We start from the raw sequence: 5,887 nt of genomic DNA on the forward strand, positions 1-5,887 counted from the left end.
AACGTTGTAAATTCAATTTGAAAACTTTTTCAAAACAATTTTGCTACTGGTAATCGATTACAACAATCTGGTAATCGATTACCAGAGAGTAAAAACTCTTTGGTAAACATGTTTTGAGAAAAATCATGTGCTACTCAATTTTTGAGAAAAACTTTTTATACTTATCTTGATTAAGCCTTATCTTGATTCTTGAATCTTGAGTCTTGAATCTTGATCTTGATTTTTGAGATCTTGAACCTTGAAACATGATTCTTGACTTTTAACTTTCTTCTTGAGTCTTGAATTCTTCTTGATTCTTATCTTGAACTCTTGAATTGTTCTTGATTCACTTGAGTTGTTCTTTGATTGATCTTTGAGCTTTTTGTCATCACCTTTGTCATCATCTTTTGTTATCATCATTTTTATCATCAAAACACCTTTGAATCACCTTTGATTCACCATGAAGCTTTGCTTCTACAACACTAACAGAAGCTCCTAAATCTAGCATGGCATTGTCAAACTTATTGTTCCCTATAATACAAGGTATGCTGAATGTACTCGGATCCAAGGTTATCAATATCGAGATTCTACACAGACTCGTGAGACCTTCTACGAGTCAACTCGTAGAGTCGACTCGTAGACTCGTAAGAGTCTACTTCGTAAATAAAATATATGGATAATAAGTAAATATATTCAAAATGCACCAATTTGCAAACAGATGAAAATAAGTTCATACTTCATATTAGTCTATTACAAAACACAACAACTGACCCTACAATGTTGGAGTTGGATCAATCTTGTTACTGAAATTCAATAGAATTATACTTTTCATATGTGAGGAGATGGAAAATGCAAAAGAGAAGATAAAATGAAACTTTAATAACACCAAGAAAAGGTATAATTTCTGAACATTCTCAGATTTAAAATTTGCTTGTGTATTACTTTGAGTTTTAACTATTTCTAATATAGCATATTTGATATATATTTTAAGCTTTTGATCTAGATAATTTAATTTTTGTGGAACCTAATGATGATGCACAATCTGAGGAAGACCTTGATGATGATGATGGAGATGGAGATCATGATGAAAGTGATGATATTCATGGAGATGATCCTATTAGAGGATTGGACATGCTTCTTTGAAGACATTTGTGCTTTTTTTAATTATTTAAATGCTTTAATTTTGAACACTTATGCATGGTTGTCAAACTCTAGAGTCAACTCGTAGACTCTTACGAGTTTACACGAGTCTGCTCCGAGTTTGCTCAAAAACGAGTTTGCTTCCAAGTCAACTCGTGGGTCAACTCGTGGGACTGAAGTAAACTCTTAAACTCGTAAGAGTCTATGAGTTGACTCTAGAGTTTGACAACCATGTCTGGATCTTTACATTTTTCAGGGATTTGGGGAACAGATTTACCAATCAATGCGGAGACATTTCTGCCCATACTAATTCTTTCACTTCCTTTAAGCTTCCGCTTATTAGTGCATAGCTCCTTCAAGAATTTAGCATATCTTGGAATTTGCTTTATTGCATCCAACAGAGGTATGTTTACCTCTACTTTCCTAAATGTTTCCAAGATCTCCTTCTCTGCCTCTTCCTTTTTTTGTTGGAAATTGCTCTTGGAGGGAATGGAAGAGGGATATGCTGCTTCTCTTTAGATTCACCTGCATAGAAATTTTTAGGTAACTTACTCTTTAAATTTTTGTCATCATCTTTTTCTGGAGTAGAGTGAGGTTGGGCAGGTCCATTTGCGGATGAGGAAGATGCTACTGGTTGAGGTCCTTGACACTGCTTTCCTGACCTCAATGTAATGGCACTCACATTTTTGGGATTTTGGACAGATTGAGAAGGTAATCTATCATAATTCTGGGACTGTTGTTGATTTAACTGTGTAGCCAACTGTCCCATCTGATTAGTTAAGCTCTGAATGGAGGCTCTAGTCTCTTGTTGAAACTGCATGTTTTGCATAGTCATTTGCCTCACAAGTTCTTCAAGGGAAGGTTGCGAAGGGGCCTCAACTGTTTGTTGTTTCTAGGGCTGTTGCTGCTGGATTGGAGGAGGCACGTATGGTCTGCTTGGGCCAGCAGCATTTTGAAAATAAGGTTGTTGTTGTTGCTGCTGCTGTGAAGGATTCGACCATCTAAGGTTGGGATGATTCCTCCATCCGGGATTGTACCTGTTGCTGGAGAGGTCATAGTTATTCTGTTGTGGCTGATTTTGCTACTGAGGTTGAGGAGGTATGTTGTAGATGTTTGCAGCATAAGCTTCAGGCTGTTCAATTGCTTCATATTGTTGCACAGAAGGGCAAAGGTCTATGTGGTGGTCGGCAGAGGAGCATAAACCACAGAGTTTGGCGACTGGTGCAGATTTCTGATTCATGGCCAGTTGGGTTACCAGGTTAACCAAGGCATCTAGTTTACCTTCAAGCTTCTTAGTCTCACCTGATGAAGATGAATTCGTGGCTACTTCATGCACTCCTCTAATGACAATAGCATCATTTCTAGCACTGAATTGCTGGGAGTTGGAAGTCATCTTCTCAATTAAATTTCTGGCTTCAGCAGGGGTCATGTCTCCAAGGGCTCCACCACTGGCAGCATCTATCATACTTCTCTCCATGTTGCTGAGTCCTTCATAAAAATATTGGAGAAGAAGCTGCTCTGAAATCTGGTGGTGAGGGCAACTAGCACATAATTTCTTAAATCTCTCCAAGTATTCATATAGGCTCTCTCCACTGAGTTGTCTAATACCTGAAATATCCTTTCTGATGGTCGTGGTCCTGGAAGCAGGGAAAATTTTTCTAAGAATACTCTCTTGAGGTCATCCCACCTCGTGATGGACCTTAGAGAAAGGTAATATAGCCAGTCCTTTGCCACGCCCTCTAAAGAATGAGGAAAGGCCTTCAGAAATATGTGATCCTCCTGGACATCTGGTGGTTTCATGGTGGAGCAGACAATATGAAATTCTTTCAGATGCTTGTGTAGGTCTTCACCTGCAAGGCCATGAAACTTTGGAAGCAAATGGATCAGTCCAGTTTTAAGAACATATGGGACATCCTCATCAGGGTATTGGATGCACAAGCTTTCGTAGGCGAAATCAGGTGTAGCCAATTCCCTTAGAGTCCTCTCACGGGGTGGAGGGTGTGTCAAGTTCTCAAGATATTCAAAATCAGAATGTCCAAAATTATAATGCTCAAAATCACCAATATCAAAATGCTCAGGATGCTCAAAAGGTACTAAATGATGTCTAACTAATCTATGAAATGTCCTATCTATCTCAGGATCAAAGGTTTGTAAGTCAGATGGATTTCCTCTAGTCATACATTAAATTCAGCATTCACAATTAGTTGCCTTCTTATGCAAGTAACAGTGTAGGTTTGAACTACAACTACCATCAAATGATGTCCAAATGACTTGAAATTTTGTGAGCAACCTTATAAAATGATGAGAAGATAGCACATAAAATTTCAAACATAAATTCAAAGTCTAACTATAGAAGCTAAAATTGGTAAGTTAAGAAAAATAAGAGAATAAAACTTGGAAAATAAAAAACTTTTGACAGAATCACCTTTTTTGGACGATGGAGACCTCATCCGGCCAATGCCTGATCACCATGGTGTAGGAAATTTTTTTCTACCCCAAATACATATATAATAATAGCGATTCTGATAACCGGAGCAAAAGTTATGGTCGTTCGAAGTTTTGACAAAAATAAAATTTGCTACTTTTTTGGAACTTTCAAATCTGACCAAACTAAGGGCTCCAGCTATTTTTCTCACAAAATATGGATCAAAAGAAGTGACCACAAAAAAATTCAGCCAAAAATAACAACTCTAGCTACCAAAACAAAAAATCTTAATTAATTCAGCAAGGGTCATCGCTAAAATCCGTCGCTACATGATTTCCACTACTATTTTGTTTTGCCGCAAGCAAAAGTGGTCGCAAAATCCGTCGCAAAACACTATTCACAGCAAAACACCCAAAACTGAAACAGGGGAAGCGCTTAACAGAAAAACTAAAACAGAACACACACTAAACAAAATACCAAGACACTAAACAACACTAACACACACACTAACACAACACTAACAATTAAACATAAAACACGAAAGAATTAAACACTAACACGACACTAGCTATTATGAACTTTTGGACACTACTCCCCGGCTACATCACTACAGATCCTCACCAGTTGAACCATATCCAACCTGTGGCTCAGATACAAGTGCCTCTCAAGACTACCATTTGGCATTAGTGGAAGAACATGCAAGAGCCTTAAACTCATATTTACTATAAATTATGATGATCCTAATTAAATTTTTGTGTCTCGGCCTCTTCAGGATTTAGCATTCCCTTCTGAAGGTCCCTGAAATCTCACCAGCTATTCTTGTGTTATTTGGGAGAACTCCTTTGTAAACCTATCCAAATTGACCCGAACTAATTAGGCTTGAAGCACTAAAGCTTCCTGTGGCCTCAATAAGTTTTTTATATGAAATTCTAGGGTACTTAAGCTCCTTTGTTTCCTCGTCTTCATCCTCAAAATCCACTTTGCTAACTATTGCCTATTGCATTCTTTCTTTTTGACCTTTTTATTGTGAGGAACCCCACCATGCACAAACACAGCAAGGGGCTGTCAAATAGTAACACGTCAAGGGGCTCCTAGTATGCCTACAAGTGACTCATCTTTAACCACATTGACTAATATTTGTTAGCATGCAAATCGAATTTCACTGCAGAACAATAATAAATCAGTCACTAACTACACAAATTCATCATCTCATTACTCATTTGGTGCATTAGATTGAGACTTTCTCCTTTTTTGCAATAGCATGAAATAAAATAAACATGCCACCATATATTTTGTTGCTCATTCAATTCCAATTCTAATTTAAATATTTAATTTGTATGCACTATTTATGTTCTTGTTTGCATCATCATCACGACATTCATTGTTGGACATTATACTGATCATCATTACAGGTATGAAAGTTTTTCATAAACTTTTGATGCTAATTTTTGTTACCAATGTTTTTCTATGTTGTTGTCTGTGATTAATGACTAATGCTTTATATACAAGATTTTTTCATCATGAGTGAACCTTAGATTCCCGTTTGAGATTGAATACAATGATTCTTGCGGACAGTTTGCATTAATCATTGTATTGAATTTTGAATTGTCTGTTTAGACAATTTGGGAAGAGTCATATTTTTATGGTAGATTCATGCGTTAAGGTTAAGATTATTTTGTTCAATTTGATGAAACTTCGGTACAATGCATTTCTAGTTGTTCTTTGAGTGCATACTTGATTGTCAGGGAATTAATCTCACCACTTTCATGTTAGACAAATGGCCTCAGTTATCTTAAGAAGGGGGGGTTGAATTAAGATAACAAGAACTATTCCCCAATTTAAAATTTCGCTCTCTCCTTTTAGATTAACAATGCACCCTTAACATGAATTACTCAAAAGGCAATTCAGTATAAACTTCTTTAAAGGCAAAAGATAAATAGCAATAAATAAAAGAAGTTTAAGGGAAGAGAGAAATGCAAACTTGATTTATACTGGTTCGGTCACTTCCTGTGCCTACGTCCAGTCCTCAAGCAACCCACTTGAGATTTTCCACTCTCTTTGTAAAATCCTTTTACAAATTCTGAATCACACAGGGACAACCCTTCCCTTGTGTTCAGGAATCCTTTACAACAAGAAACCCTCGGTCTCTTAACCCCTTTTCAGAAGTAAAAAGAAAAGAAGAAGAAATCTCTCTTGAAAGAGACAGATTGTACAATGAAGATCAATCACAATTCCTTATTTGAATATGCAAGTGTTTGACCAAGGAATCTTTGAGAGGATAAGACATTTCAATTTAGAAAAACTCTCTTAATCTTTTGAGAGGATAAAACTTTTTGGGCAATC

General features: G+C 36.7%; 1 non-coding gene across 1 annotated transcript; it reads left to right on the plus strand.

Annotated features, from left to right (window-relative positions):
- The first annotated feature begins 2,642 nt into the window (after positions 1-2,642).
- Positions 2,643-2,749, plus strand: LOC114401004. The gene has a single exon (XR_003664120.1). It is a non-coding gene; the product is annotated as a small nucleolar RNA R71 (small nucleolar RNA).
- The last annotated feature ends 3,138 nt before the right edge of the window (positions 2,750-5,887 follow it).

This window comes from Glycine soja, chromosome 19 (assembly GCF_004193775.1).
Source record: "Glycine soja cultivar W05 chromosome 19, ASM419377v2, whole genome shotgun sequence".
Taxonomy (NCBI): domain Eukaryota; kingdom Viridiplantae; phylum Streptophyta; class Magnoliopsida; order Fabales; family Fabaceae; genus Glycine; species Glycine soja.